Raw genomic sequence first — 16,831 nt, 5'->3', positions numbered from 1 at the left:
AGGTGCGTTATCCTAGTTTTCATGATATCTCAACTTTTCTAACCCCAAATTTGACCCATGAATTGTTGTTGGAATGAGGATTTGATAATCTTCGCAATGGTGTTAGTTTCAACCCGTTCTGAAGGTCTAATCAAAATTAGGATTTTTGGGGCCCGCTAAGAGTCAACTCCGAGTTAACTTGGTCAAAGTTGCCAAAATCTCTGAAAAGCTCGGGTTTGATGTAAAACTATGAAAATTGTTGTTTTGTGAAGGTTTTAACCTCATTTGACCTTCAGTTAACCGTAGGTTGACAAGGGGCATTTTGGTCATTTTAGCTAAAAAAGGCACTTCGGGTGCTTTGATGTTCAAACAGGTTGCTTCACATCATTCTGGATGTCCTCGTGGCCCTATGGTGAGAAGATAATATTTTTTTATTTTTCAGGGTCTAGCACTCAAATCGAGGGCGGACAAAATACGGTATCAATAGCTGCCCCTTCTTTATTTGATTTTGAATTTTGTTGCCCTCAATTTGCGTGCGGAGACTACTCACGAATTGAGACTGGATCGTAGCTGACTATACTGCTATACTGTGATTGCTTCCGAAATATTTTCCAAACATGTCTCTAAACTCTGGGTGAGGAAAAGCCCCCCCCCCCTCTCATTTTTGCGGAGGTTTAACCAGGTCAACGATTAACGTTGACTTGGTTAATGTTGATCGATGGCCCTTCAAGGTGTGTCGGGCTAACCCAACAGCCCAAGAAGGTGTGTCGAGCAGCCAGGCTACCCAAGCTAGTTAACCTTGAAATTTGGAGGATTCGGGTCGAGACAGAGGATATCTGAATAGCAGTCCTGGGTAGTGGAAACTTGAGAGATCTTTGAAATTTAGTATCAAAATACAGGTGAGACGTACGACATGGTTGCTAGTTACCCTTGAAATTTAGGGGATCTAGGTAGAGATAGAGGATATTTGAATAGCAATCTCGGGTAGTAGAAACTTGCGAAATCTTTGGAATTTAGTGTCAAACTGTTGGCGAGACATACGACACGTTAGCTAGTTAGCCTCAAAGTTTAGGGGATCTAGGTAGAGACAGAGGATATCAAAATAGCAGTCTCGGGTAGTAGAAACTTGAGAGATCTTTCGAATTTATTGTCAAAATGCTAGCGAGACATACGTCACGACCATTAGTTAGCCTCAAAATTTGGGAGATTTAGGTATAGATAGAGGATATTTGAATAGCAGTTCTGATTAGTGTCAGGTAGGAACAGAGGATATCTGAACAACAATCCTGATTTTTGCCAAGTAGAAATAGAGGATATCTAAATAGTAGTCTTGGTCTTGGGCCGAGTAGAAATAGAGAATATCTAAACAGCAATCCTGATCTTTACCAAGTAGAAACAGTGGATATCTGACTAGCAGTCTTGGTCTTAGGTTGGGTAGGAATAGAGGATATCTGAATAGTAGTCTTGGTCTTGGGCCGAGTAGAAATAGAGGGTATTTGAATAGTAGTCCCGCTTGGTGCCAGGTAGGAATAGAAGATATTTGAATAGCAGTCCTGATTTTTTCCAAGTAGAAATAGAGGATATTTGAATAACAGTCTTGGTCTTGGGCCGGGTAGAAATAGAGAATATCTAAACAGCAGTCCCGATCTTGAATTTCTTTCGCTGCTGTGTGTCAGGTATTACCCTGCCTGTTTCGAAGATAGTGTTAGTCTACTTGTGTTGCCATTTAACTTATGGACTTACCAATTGTGATTCAATTTTCTTGCTATTTTGTAGATTATGTCACGGAGGATGAGATCCGGAGGAGATCAGAGGAAGGCCCCCATTTACGTTACGTCCCATGGGGACGATTCTTTTGATGATGAGACTGCTTCGGCTGGTAAGTAAGCGGCTTGTGTTTTGTAAAGCCATTTTGACTGCGAGGGTGACGACATTAGGCCCACTGACGAGATCTCTATGGAGACTTGATCTAGGAGGTGGTGTTCAGTCGAGACAGTCATTGTCTCCTTTAAGTCTCACATTATTTCCAGTGGGGCTTCCTCATGGCGTAGGCCGGCTACAAGGAGAGGAGCCTTTAGAGGAGAGATACTAGATGAGGATCTTCTTTTTGATATAGAGCTTGATTTGTTTGGGGAGGAGGAGGTCTATCCAGGCATCTGGAGGCGCGGCTTGAGGCTGAGATTCCCGCCACGTCAGGTCAAGGCCAATGCTTATACTGGAGCAGTAGTTGGCAGTATTAAAGACATTCACCTTTAGCGCGGGTTGAAGGATCATCTTTCCTCTTAGGCATGGAAGGGAGAGGTGTTAGAAAATCTGGTTTGTATCTCATACAAAACACACAGCGGAAGCAACAAACATGGATCTATTTTATTCATGATTGATAACATGCACTATGTAAATTTCAAAATTTAAGAACAAGATAGCGTACCTTGGTGTAGTGAAATTCAAAATAAAAGATTATAAGTACTTGGGAACACTTTTAATCTTCACTCCAATTCCACTTTACGTTCAAGAAGTGTGGTCTCTTAATCAGTTTCCAAGGGAGAACAATGGAGTGGCTTCACTCACACATACACACCATTTCACAATGATGTCTCTCTTTTTTCTCTAAATGAAAAATTATGTATGTCTCTCCCTTTATTTTTAACTGATTGTCAAATTGGGCTAGCCTATTGGGCCTTTCCAATTGGACTTTAGTGTATGGCTTGGAATGAGACCAAAAGGGACCAATAAGACACTAGGTCCAATGGGCCTTAGGCTTTTCTGTCAACTTTTGACAAGTCCAAAGTTACCATTAATTATATTTAATACCATTATATAAATATAATTGCACTCTAGGCCTTATTAATAAATTATATCCTAAGAATTTATTATACATGAAACCTCTTTATAAAATATTCGTAGTAATTCAAAGTCATGAATATAGATTGCCACTTTGAAGATTACTACATCTTAATCCTTGAAATCCAATTTCATAAATATATACTTTAGTAACTCCTTATTAAAGCGGTTAGGCCTAACACTTTAAATAGCCAAACTCATTAAACTTATCTCAAGGGAATATTTTATATCTCTGTTAAGAGATTATGAATTCCATCCTGAGAATATATGCTCTATCAACACTAAATGTGGCTGCCCAACATACTGAGGTTTTGACCATTACTTGAAATCTCACTCTTGATATATTGAAGAAACCTACACTTCATGATTAGGTCCATTATTCTCTCTGGATTAAAAGTTCATGTAAATAGAAGTCGTAAGATTTATTATTCATTTGACAGTCGTTATGAGAATAATAAATCTCACAGTAGTCCAGTTCAGTATGTCTCAACTTTTAAAACATATCAACACATCAACTAGAAGTCTCCACTTCCATGATCAAGACAAATCATCTTAAATGATATGTTATAGTATTCGCAGATGAAATGCCCAATTTCATCACCGACTACGAACTAAAATTCTAAGTTTACAAAGAACTTGTGACTTATATCTTCTGTGACTAAATCACATAAATCACATACTATGCATCTCATGGACTATATGATAATGTCCGAATATTCATGTTACCATTATTTCAGATAATAATAAAAAAAAATTTATTAATCACAACATTCAGTCATACAGAATGTCATACATAGCATCATACAATATGATTTAAGGGCACGAATCCTAACAAGATTCCGGTTATATGCATGTGCTAATGGATAGCTTATAATTTTGAATGCAAGGGCCTGACAAGAGTGGTTAGGGTGCCCGGTCCACGTTTCTTTGGCTGTTGTTTGATCTTGGGACCCATTGACACTATGCAGATTTCTTGAAAGAGTAGGGATTCAAGGATTTCTTGAGGATCCTTCCGTATACCATAAGGCACGAGATTGGGAAGGCTTTGGTGCGGCAGTTTCATGTTGAGATAGGCACCTTTCACTTGAGTTGTAGGGAGTATGCAGTTCTCCCTCTTGATTGGATGGCCATCCTAGGCATTAGATTTGGTGGATACTTAATTCCAATTGATGACATGAGCTTTGAGATGGCCTGTGAGCTTTTAAGCATCCCTCTCCTATTGACTATGGATATGGGAGGATAATTTGGGCCCATCATGTCGCCACAGATCCCCACTGAGTGGCTGCAGGGTAGCATCCCCTAGGGTATGGCACCTACTGACATTCATCTTCAGCAGTTCTTCATGTGTTTTCTCGGTAATTGCTTCTGATGGAAATTAAAGATGAGTGTAGCAGAAAATAAGTTTTAAACGGATCTACTTCATTCGATATTGATAACACGTACTAAGTAAATTTTAGAATTTTGAGAACAAGAGATCGTACCTTGAAGCGGTGAATTTCAAAATCAAAGATTGAAGTACTCGGGAATACTTTTAATCTTCACTCCAATTCCACTAACGCCCAAGCTGTGTGGTCTCTAAATTTGTAACAAAAGGGATGACTAGTGAGTGACAAAAACTCACATACACACCACTTCACAATGGTGTTTCTTACCCTCTGAAAAATCTGAACGTTTTTCCCTTTGTATCTAACCAATTTATCTAATTGGGCTGGCCTTTTGGGCCTTCCCAATTGGGCTTAAGTGTGTGGCTTGAAGTGGGACCAAAAGGGACCAATAAAACACTAGCTCCAATGGGCCTTGGGCTTTTCTGTCAACTCTTGACAAGTCCAAAGTTACCATTAACTATATTTAATACCACTATATAAATATAGTTGCACTCTAGGTCTTATCTATAAATTATATCCCAAGACTTTATTATACATGCAACCCCTTCATAAAATATTCGTAGTAATACAAAGTCATTAATGTAGACTGCCACTTTGTAAATTACTACATCTTAATCCTTGAGTACCCGGTTTAATCCTTTAATGTTATTCATTATATATTTATGAAATCCAATTCCATAAATATATACTTTAGTCTTACTAAAGTGGTTAGGCCTAACTCTCTGAATAACAAACTCATTAAACTTATCTCAAGGGAATACTTTATATCTCCGTTAAGAGACTATGAATTCCATCTTGAGAATACATGTTCCATCAACACTAAATGTGGCTGCCCAACATACTGAGGTTTTGACCATAACTTTAGATCTCACTCCTGATATATCAAAGCAACCTACACCTCATGATCAGGTCCATTATTCTCTCAGGATTAAGAGTTCATGCAAATACAAGTCGTGAGATTTATTATTCCTTTGACAGTCTTTAGGAGAATAATTAATCTCACAGCGGTCCAGTTCAATATGTCTTAACTCTTAAAACATATTAACACATCAACCAGAAGTCACCACTTCCATGATCAAGACAAATCATCATGATTGATCTGTTATAGTCTTCGTAGATGAAATGCCCAATTTCATCACCGACTACGAACTATAATTCTGAGTTTACAAAGAACTTGTGATTTATATCTTCTGTGACTCTTCACATAAATCACATACTATGCATCTCATGGACTATGTGATAATGTCCGAATATTCATGTTACTATTATTTCAGATAATAATAAAACAAATTTATTAAACATAATATTAAGTCATACATAATGTCATACACAATGTCAAACTTAATATTATACATAGCATCATACAATAGGATTTAAGGGCACTAATCCTAACAGCTTCTTCGGCAACAACCAATTGGCATTATCCTACCAGTTGCTGTGGGCCATAAGAGCAGTCTCCAATGTTGGGAAATATGACTAGGGGTCCATCACCTATGGATTTTTCATCTTTTTCTTGGGGCGAGCTTCACAGCGGGATTTCAAGCACTTTGAGAGGTGTTGGTAGATTTTGACATGGTGGGCATATGAGTACATCCCAGCTTTGCAATCACGATTCTCGGGTTTGTTAGCGACAGTGTATCCTCGAGCATATGCTTTGTCTCTTTGTACGATTAGGGGGTTATCCTGGTGCAGCCAGTCACTATCTCTGCAGCCTTAGATTGTATCACCTGGGATGAGATAGTAGTTCACCCTTATGACAGCTCACTGCTGGGGAGACCAGAGCTTACTGTGGCCATTGGCCAGTCGAGGGTACAATGCTAGTTTTAGGCCCTGTTGAGTTGGGAGTTCTTTTTGGTAAAGAGGACCATCCACCAAGTCATGCTGATTTTTGGGGTACTTAGAGATCCACCACCTCTCAGCTTGTCATTTGAGTCCATTGTCGTCAACGACCCGGCTTACCCGATAGGTTCTTTCGATGCCTACATAGATACTCGCCGGGATTATGCCACTTGGTTCGCAGAGTCCTCCATGGGGCCTATCATTGGAGATGTTCCTGTGAGTGGAGGTAGAGTGTTAAGAGGCATTGTTCATCCTTAAGTGGCCTCTGGAGCTGAGTGGAGATTGTGTGCAGAGGCTTTGCAGGCTAGGGTGACAGAGCTTGAGGCTACAGTTGCCACTAGGGAAGTGCATATGCAGGAGGAGACTGCTCAAGCATTAGCGAGAGAGAGAGCGAGAGAGAGAGAGAGAGAGAGAGAGAGAGAGAGCATAGCCAGCTTTAGAGTGACCTAGCCATGTCTCATGGCTATACCTGCTGGGATTTATGCCCCAAAATCCAATTTATTTGCATGACATAAATAATTAAATTGTTTAATTATATGAGATTATCTATAAATGAACTAATGGGACATTATCTTAGTTCATGAGATGCATAGTATGTGATTTATGCGAAAAGTTACAGAAGATATAAATCACAAGTTCTTTATAAACTCAGAATTTTAATTCATAGTAGGTGATGAAATTGGGCATTTCATCTGCGAAGACTATAACATATCAACTAAGATGATTTGTCTTGATCATGAAAGTAGAGACTTTTAGTTAATATGTTGATATGTTTTAAGAGTTAAGACATATTGAACTGGACCGCTGTGAGATTTATTATTCTCCTAACGACTGTCAATTGAATAATAAATCTCACGACTTCTATTTACATCGAGTTTAAATCCTGAAAGAATAATGGACCTAATCATGAGATGTAGGTTGCTTTGATATATCAGGAGTGAGATCTATAAGTTACAGTCAAAACCTCAGTATGTTGGGCAGCCACATTTAGTCTTGATGGAACATATATTCTCAAGATGGAATTCGTAATCTCTTAACAGAGATATAAAAATATTCCCTTGAGATAAGTTTAATAGGTTTGGTTATTCAGAGTGTTGGTCCCAACCACTTTAGTAAGAAGTTACTAAAGTATATATTTATGAAATTGGATTTCATAAATATATAATGAATAACATAAAGGATTAAATTGTGTACTCAATGATTAAGATGAGTAATCTTCAAAGTGGCAGTCTACATTCATGACTTTGTATTACTACGAATATTTTAATGAAAGGGTTGCATGTATAGTAAAGTCTTGATATATAAATTATTAATAAGGCCTAGAATATAATTATATTCTTATAGTGGTATTGAATATAATTAATAGTAACTTTGGACTTGTCAAGAGTCGACAGAAAAGTCCAAGATCCATTGGAGCTAGAGTCTTATTTGTTCCCTTTGGTCCCATCTCAAGCCACAAACTAAAGCCCAATTAGGTAGGCCCAAAAGGCTAACCCAATTAGATAATAAGTTATTATTTAATAAGAGTTATTAAATAAAGAAACTATCAGAATAGTTAAAAACGTACGTTTGATGAAAAGAAAAGAAACCAGATTTTCTCCATAAGAAGAAGAAGAAGAAGGATTTTTTCTTTGAGAATCTATGTACAAAAGACTGATTAAGAGACCACACATCTTGGGCACCATGTGGAATTGAGATGAAGATTAAAGGTATTCTCAAGTCATGGTTTTGAAATTCACTGCATCAAGGTACGCTTCCTATTCTTTATTTTAGAATTCAAGGTTACATGTTATCTTTCAAGATTGAAGTAGATCCGTGTTTGTTGCTTCCGCTGTGTGTTTTGTATGAGATACAAAACCAGATTTCCCAATAAATGGTATCAGAGCGGTCTTCAATATCATGCTTGTATAACATGTGATTGAGTTTTAGAATTAAAGAAAATTAGTTTTCTTGGTGTTTTAATTTTTTGCAGTAAAGTTTCTGCATAATTTTTGTTATCAATGGACCCATGTGTCATGTTCTTTAATGAGAGACATGGTTTGAGTTTTAAGAATATGAATGTTGTTGAACTGCTTCATTTGTTGGCAATTGGGCTTAGTTGTTGAACTTTATTCAATAACTATTGTTTATGAATTTATGCTCAGTATACCTATATGCGTCATTCGAAGTAGCTCATGTCCATGTTTCTTATTTACAGTGCCGTGTTTCCATAGTATTTGTTTTATTGATGAGCACGTTAAGTTCAATTGCTTGGATATAGTTGGCAGTTGAATTTTATTTGATAACCGTTGCTGATGCCATGTTTTGATATATGAGAAATACATGTTGGTTCGTATTATCAATCACCCATATTTATGCATCAAGTTATAGTGCTGTATCATGATTAAGCATCTGATGTATTCATGGAGTTCGCATGCATCAAGGATTCTATTGAATCCGTATATTATATATATATATATATGGGTTGATATGCAAAACGTTTGTATAAAAGGTGGCCCATATTATATCCTTTTATGAAGGTGTTGACTTTCATTGTTTAATAAAGGATTCATCATATTTTTTCTTGCCTTGCATTCTATATTTATTTTATGATCAGACAGTATGTTAATGCTAGGATTATGAAATTTATTCCTAATGAGATTAGGATTGTGTTTTCAAGGTTTCTAGCATTATTATGGTTCTTGATCTTGATATCGAAAACCATAATGTTTGATCTATAAATCTTCGTTGATAAAATCAAAAGTGTTTTTGATGGAAGAACAATGAAGATGTCAAAAACGGTTACTTGAAATTCTGAAAACAATTCAGTTTTGCCCTTGAAAAACTGAAAACACAGATTTTTCATGGGTAAGCTTCTCGCGAGGCTACTCACGAAAAATGCCACTGAAGCACACAAATTTTCACGGTTAAGCTTTACTTACGAAATAGTTGCGAGACAGTAGCGAAAATTTCTGTATGAATTTTGTGTTTTCAATTTTTTGCTTAAATCATTTTCGTGAGAAGTGCTTAGTCACAAGATACCCACGAGACAGCAGCGAAAGTTTTTGTCTGAATTTTGTGTTTTCACTATTTTGCCTTAACCCATTTTCACGGGAAGAGCTTAGTCGTGAGATTCTCGCGAAAATGCATTTGAAGGGAATTTTGAATTTTTTCTAAATGTTTTCAAATGTATAAGGTGTAAGGCAATGTGTGATGTGATTACACATTGTTCTAACTAAAAGAGCTAATGAGATCAAAGATATTAGTTAAATAGAAATCTTAATCTTAAATTGTTTTATGATTAAAAGTCCTTAATTTATTTTAATTAGAGGTTTTTAATGAGATTAAAATTCTAATTAAAAGTTATATAGTTTCTAATGAGATTAGAATACTTAATTTAGTAAATTAAGGATAGAGTTTTATATAACTAATTTTTGATTCATTAGTGTTTAAGGAATCCTAAATAGTTTAGGATTTCCATTTTAGTTAGTGATTCTAATAAGATTAGAGTCTTTATCAAGTGCAAAGTTATTAGTTGTGATGGATTCACAATTATTTAAAAGAAAAACCCAAATAATGAGTGGGAGTGCTGAAATAACCCTTTTGTTAAGTTTATTGTAATGTGAATAGATACCTTGTCTTGACTTTGAGTCTTGCATTCTGTGTGGAGGGTATTTACTTTCACTACAAAAAACTAGACCTATAGTGGCGTTTGTGAAATGCCACTATAGGCACTAAAAACGCCACTATAGGCCCATTTTGGTATAGTGGCGTTTACAAACGCCACTATTGTACCACCATTATAGACCTATAATGGCATTTTCGTAAAACGCCACTATAGGTCTGCTTATAGTGGCATTTTCAAATGCCACTATAGACCCTAGTTTAAACGCCACTATAGCCTTTTTTCGAAGATAAAAAAATTGGTCTATAGTGGCGTTTGCAAACGCCACTATAGGTTTGTAGTGATGGTACAATAGTGGCATTTGTAAAATGCCACTATAGACTCTACAAACGCCACTATAGCCAAAAAAACCACCAAAAAAAAAAAATTTTTGATCACCAAAAATTAATTTTTGGTAATCAAAAGATTTTTTTTTTTTTTCTGACGTGAAAAAGTTTTTTTTAATTGAATTAAGATTGTAATTAAATTAATATTACAATTTTAATTAAATTAAAAGATACAAAACAAAATACATAAAACAAAATAAAAATCCTATAGCTATCCCAGCAAATTCAAAATGAGACACAAACCCACCTAAAAAAAATTTAAAATCAAACCCAACATGCTCACATCCAAATTTTTTTTTAAAAAAAAATAACAACTCCAAATACAAACAATATAGCTATCCCAGCAAATTCAAAATGAGACACAAACCCACCTAAAAAAATTCAAAATCAAACACAACATACTCACGTCCCAAAAAAAAAAAAAAAAAAAAAAAAAAAAAAAAAAAAAACACCCCANTCATAGTTTCCATTGAAATGCTAATATGTTATATTGGCTTCTATCTCAATTGTGGTCGTAGGGTTAGGATTTGTGGCCCAAGCCCAAAAAAAATGAATTTGTAGGGCGTGGGTGATAGAGCTAGGTTAACTATGGAGCTAACAACTCTTTCTGATAGATTGAATATTGGTTACAATTCTTTCTGTTCTTTCTCCTTTCTCATTAGGAACCATTCTTCTTTATATATCCTCCTCCAATACCATCCCCATCGTCCACTTGTTCTCCATCCAGCTCCCTACTTGAGTCAATGTCATGTCATGTATCCCTTAGCTTTTGTGAATGACGATAGCTAAAGTTGTACTATTCAGAGGTCTTCTCCACATAAATGCGGCCAGAAAATTTGTTGCAGTACATTTAATATGGTGGTGGCAACTTTTCCTTTTAGATATTTCTCCGTTCCTCTTATCTCCAAGCGTGTCTAAAGTTTATCCAAATTACTGAAGTCACTAGTAAATTCATTTGAACCCTCCAGATATTTACATGACCCCAAAATCCTTTCATCCGAGGATGATCATCTCTTCGGAACACTGATGCTCTCTTTGGACAGAGTTTCTACGTCTCTATGTACCCTTCTTTCACGTGAAATACCCCTCAAAAATTTTAGCCTCCTCAGACATAGACTAATCCTCACCTTGGGCTTTTAGGCCCACTACGTATGGCTGGGCTTTACCCCCCCCCCACAAAAGCCCCTCAAAATTTTAATTTTTCCTTCGCCTCCGAAGAGGAAAAAATGAGATTCTGATTTGCTACAAAATAAAAAATCAGAAATGCACAAATATCTTAATTCGCACGTGTAGTGGCATGGATTTGCACGCTTCATAATTGCTGCTATTGTTTCAAGGTTTCCAAAGCGCCATTAACTACTCCAGGTGGTGTTTTGTCTTTGCCATCTAACGGTAGACTACTAATCCAACGGACGCGATCCTTCCTCGGAATTTGGGCGGGATAACTCCTTCTCCCTCGTTTGTCTCCACATAAAGCCCTAGAGGAGGTTTTTCTTCCCTTACTTTACATATTTTCAGAATTTCCAGCGAATAGAGACATTCAAATCAACCAGACTCTACGATCATCAAATCCAAAATTTTCAAGCATTTCCACAAGCTCAGATATCATTTTCTGATCTGGTTCATGTAAGTCTTCATATATTCATCTTTATTCCTCTCTTCGGACACTCTTTTTGTCCTTCGAGTAGTCGCCCCCTAGTCACTGCGTTTAGAGTTCCTCCCATCTCGTTTGTTTAGGATAGGTAAGTATCAGTATCTGGTGAACAGTCCTGCTCAGATGGAGAAGTTTAGAGCCACATACCGTATTCCTGAAGACATGGGTTTGAGATATAGCCCCCTAGAAAAAGTTCTAACAGATCGGAAAGAAGGTGAAGTGATAATCCCCATCATCGCCTTCTTGGAAGGAGGAATGACAATTCCTATGGGCCCTATCACCACTACCTTTGAAACCATAGGCTTAGCCCCAAGCAGTGTGTGCCCAACGTTTTTAGGATATTAGGGGCCATTGATGATCTGAACCGCCATCTGGGCTTGGGACTCACCTGGCTAGACGTGGTGCATATGTACGAGTGCCACAGTCAGAAAGGAGCGGGATATTATTTGAAATCCCGATTCGATGCTATTAGGCTCGTCTCCTGCCTTCCCAAGTCTAACAAGGGAATGAAAGACGATTATCTGATCGTCTCGGGTGCGTGACACGACGGTTTTCACTGCCCAACCACACCAAGAGAACTAGGTGGGGGCATCTTAGATTTAGGCTTGCTAACATTAGATTTAGGGTTGACCTTTCATTGCAACTTAGTCTTCTCGGTCTCATTGTTGCTAACTTTTTGATCAAATTTTCTTATGATGTTGATAGATAAAAGAAACGTTACTCCTCGGCTGAGCCTTACCAATATTGCCGCACTCAACTACTTGTTGCGATCGAAGATTTTTGTAAGTGAAGAAGGGCAACTCTGATCGGTCCCCCTTATTCTCGGTTACAACTCCAAACCATCCGACTTGCAGCCGGTCGGGAACGCAATAAGGCAAGGAGACTATCGCCTCAACTGAATCGACGTTGGTCAGAAGGATTTTTTGGCCCCATTTGATCTCCCTCTAGTGTCACACCCAAACCCTCAGGGCGTACCACTGCTCGTCCAGCCGGTTCAGCAAATCCCCCTTGAGCCGATGGTTGTAGGCTAATGGGTTGGCTCTTCAACCTCCTCACTAGAGGAGCAAATAGATAAATTTAAATTCGAGGGAGAAACTTCATGAGGGGTTCAGGTGATACCATCCTCCGATTTCGAGGAGGATATTGATAGGCAGTCTAGTGTACATCCTCCTATTTTGATAACTGCTCTTCCGGAAGACTTTTCGGAAGAAGAAGATATGTCAGACTTGAAGGCACTGATGAGAAATAGGGGCAAGAAGGCCGAGCTGAAAGGTACTGGGACTTCCCAACCAGTGGTGAGTTTGCCTCCACCACCACCTCAGGTTCCTAATCTCGGCTTAAAGCCAATACCAGACCTAAAGAAGAAGAGGCCTCTCGAACCTAAGGAGAGGGAGGTGGTGGTGCTACCAAAGACAACAAAGCAACAGAAGGTGGTGAGGGACCACCGGAGCAAAAGGGCCTCATCCACAGAGAGTCGGGAGGAGCCTCCTGTTGCTGATGTGCGCTGAGGGCAATGCACATGGTCTCTCAAGTTGGAGTTGGATGGGGCTCCTATTTCTTGGGAGACTTCCCTCAGAAACTACGATGGGGGAAGAGCAGGGCTAGTAGCTGAAACCTTAAAGCAACCATTGCTCCTCCCTCGAGAAATGGAGTCGTACAGGCACTTTAGCCAGTATGAACTCTTCATGTCCCTGAAGAGGGACTTCGCCATGGTAAGTGAGTTTATCCAGCTCTTCAGTTGGCATGTTAATTTTTTGCTTGTTTTGTGCTAACGCTTTTACTTCACTATGCAGATTACCCAGCAAGTCTTCGTGGCCGAAGAGTGGAACAAAAAGGCCTACGTCGAAGCCCAAGCAGAGGCCCACTTTCGGTCCGAGGAAGAAAGAACCCTGGGCAGCTTTAAAGAGGAGTTTTCTCAAATCTCTAAGTAGCTCAAAGAGGAAACCCGCGAGAGGAACAGTCTCAAAGTTGGCCTACAAAATGCTGAGAGTCAGGCCGTGGCCCAACGCAAGTTGCTGAATGAGACTCAGACCAATTTGGCAGCTGAGAAAGCACTTGTGAAAGATTTTCGCGCCGACCTCCAAAAGGCTAAAGAGGCTGCCAAGCTAGTTCAGAGGAATGCTCAGCTGGCCAAGGAGGCGACCGAGGCCAAAAAGAAAGCAGCATACCAACTGGGAGTGGAGGTGATCGAAAAAGGTCTTACTGAGTAGTTTGCCTTGGTCAGCCGGGACTACTGCGATATAACATGGGGCAAGGTGTTGGATGCTGTTGGGGTGTCTACTGACTCAGAACTGAGGCTGCCTAGGAGCATTTATTACAACCCAGACATCCGAGAGCTCCCAGAGTCTGATCCCCCTCCTCCAACACAACTTCCAGAGGCTTCAGAGCAATCCTTGATCAGCCAAGCTCCTCCAACCACCCTTGAGCCTTCCAAGGATTCTGGTTAGCCAGGTGATTAGAGTACACCAGCTAAGCCACCCAAGGATAAGGGTGAGGGCTTGGAAAAAGAGAAAACATCCTCAGAGCCCAAGGATCAGGCCCCAGAAGCTGCTGCTACTCGGACAAGCCAGGCTGCCGATCCTGTGGTCTCTCAAACAGAAACTTAGATACTTAGATTTTTGTTGTTTTCTTTTTTACTATTTTTTTTTCTTCTTGTTTTCCTTCTATGTAAGGGATTGTAAACTATCCTTTTTTGATCAATGAAACAGTTTCTCTTTTACTTTTGGTGTATTTGTTGCATACCATATGACTTACTTTTGCTACAACTGCACTTTGTAATTATGGTAATATAGGTAAACATAATCACCAGATCTTGCTAATAATGCACATAACTAAGATTGGCATTGAAAAGAGCAATTTGTATAAGAACTACTACTAAATACTAAATACAGCTTCAATGGTCTTTTCGAACATGCACAAAGAAGGATAACATAAGTTAGAGTCATTTTAAATACATTCGAGAATGTCAGGCAGGACTCATTCCAGAGTTAAACCTCACTAATAATAACAACACAATGGTGTTGACTAACCTATACAATCTGATCCAAGGATTGTAGGCATGTGAAGGAGTGTTAACTAATCAAAATCATCTAGTTTGAAAGCTGCAGGCATGATTGGTTTTAAGTTTAAACACTTAGAGAATCGATAAGGAGTGTTAACTAACCCAAATCATCTGGTCCGAGGACTACAGGCATGATTGGATTTAAGTTTAAACACTCAGAGAACCGATAAGGAGTGTTAACTAACCCAAATCATCTGATCTGAGGACTACAGGCATGATTGGATTTAAGTTTAAACATTTAGAGAATCGATAAGGAGTGTTAACTAACCCAAATCATCTGGTCTGAGGACTACAGGCATGATTGGAGAGAATCGATAAGGAGTGTTAACTAACCTAAATCATCTGGTCCGAAAACTACAGGCATGATTGGATCTAAGTTTAAACACTTAGAGAATCAATAAAGAGTATTAACTAACCCAAATCATCTGGTCCAAGGACTACAGGCATGATTGGATTTAAGTTTAAACATTTAGAGAACCAATAAGGAGTATTAACTAACCCAAATCATCTGGTCCGAGGACTACAGGCATGATTGGATTTAAGTTTAAACACTTAGAGAACCATAAGGATTGTTAACTAATCCAAATCATCTGGTCCGAGGACAACAGACATGATTGGATTTAAGTTTAAACACTTAGAGAACCAATAAGGAATGTTAACCAACCCAAATCGTCTGGTTCGAGGACTACAGGCATGATTGGATTTAAGTTTAAACACTTAGAAAACCAATAAGGAATACAAATTGTCATAGTGGTTAAAGAGAAGATTTAATTAATAATAGTACCTTTTGAGGTTATTTACATTCCAAGGGCGTGATATTACATGACTATCTAAGTCCTCCAGGAAATATGCCCCAATGCCAGCCCCTGAAGTGATACGATATGGCCCTTCCCAATTGGGTCCTAGCTTCCCCCATGTTGGGTTTTTTGTAGTGCCCACAACTTTCTTAAGTACCAAATCACTAGATTCTAGGGGCCTTAACTTTACGTTGGCATCATAGCCTTGCTTGAGCTTTTGTTGGTAATACGCCAATCGAACCATTGCATTTTCTCTCTTTTCTTCAATTAAATCCAAACTCCTTTCTAGAAGTTCATCATTGCTGGTTGGACTGAACGAACTGGTTTTCAGAGTTGGGAATCCAGTTTCCAAAGGGGTGACAACTTCAACCCCATAAGTCATCGAGAAAGGGGTTTCTCCAGTAGATCTGCGAGGCGTAGTTCTGTAAGCCCAAAGTACGTGTGGCAACTCTTCCACCCAATTACCCTTCGCATCGTTTAATCTCTTCTTCAATCCATTGACTATGACTTTGTTAACTACTTCTGCTTGTGCGTTCCCCTGTGGATAGGCAGAGGTGGAGTATTTGTTCGTGATTCCCAGTTCACTACAATAATTTCGAAATGCTTTACTGTCGAACTGTAGGCCATTGTTCGAGATGAGGATATGAGGAACTCCGAAACGAGTAACAATATTCTTCCATACAAATCTCTACACATTTACGTCTCGGATGTTGGCCAGAGGTTCAGCTTCAACCCATTTGGTGAAGTAGTCTGTGCCGACCAGAAGGTACTTCCTGTTTTTTGTGGCCTTTGGGAATGGACCCACTATATCTAAGCCCTATTGAGCAAACGGCCATGGACTAGATAGTGGGTTGAGGACTCCACCTGGTTGGTGTATGTTCGACGCAAATCGTTAACATTGATAGCACTTCTTAACATACTCATGGGCTTCTTTTTGCATGTTCGGCCACCAATAACCTTGAGTAATGGCTCGGTGAGCTAAAGATCTACCTCCGGTGTGACTCCCACAAATTCCTTCATGAAACTCCTTTAGTAACAACTCAGCCGTTTCAGGATGAATACATAACAGGTACAGTCCTGAATAATTTCTGGTCTTCGGATAGCCAGAATCTGGTCGCCTTCCTCCGAATTTTGTCAGCTTCCCTCTTTTCTTCAGGAAAAGTATCTTCTTTCAAGAATTTGACTATAGGGTCCATCCAGCAGAGCCCTATTTTGATTTGGTGAACTTAGACCGCATCTCTTCCTGCCTCGGTAGGCCCATGCAAGTCCTCAACGAGGATAACTC

This window comes from Quercus suber, unplaced genomic scaffold (assembly GCF_002906115.3).
Source record: "Quercus suber isolate HL8 unplaced genomic scaffold, Cork oak 2.0 scaffold_150, whole genome shotgun sequence".
NCBI lineage: Eukaryota > Viridiplantae > Streptophyta > Magnoliopsida > Fagales > Fagaceae > Quercus > Quercus suber.
This window is presented reverse-complemented; position numbering follows the sequence as displayed.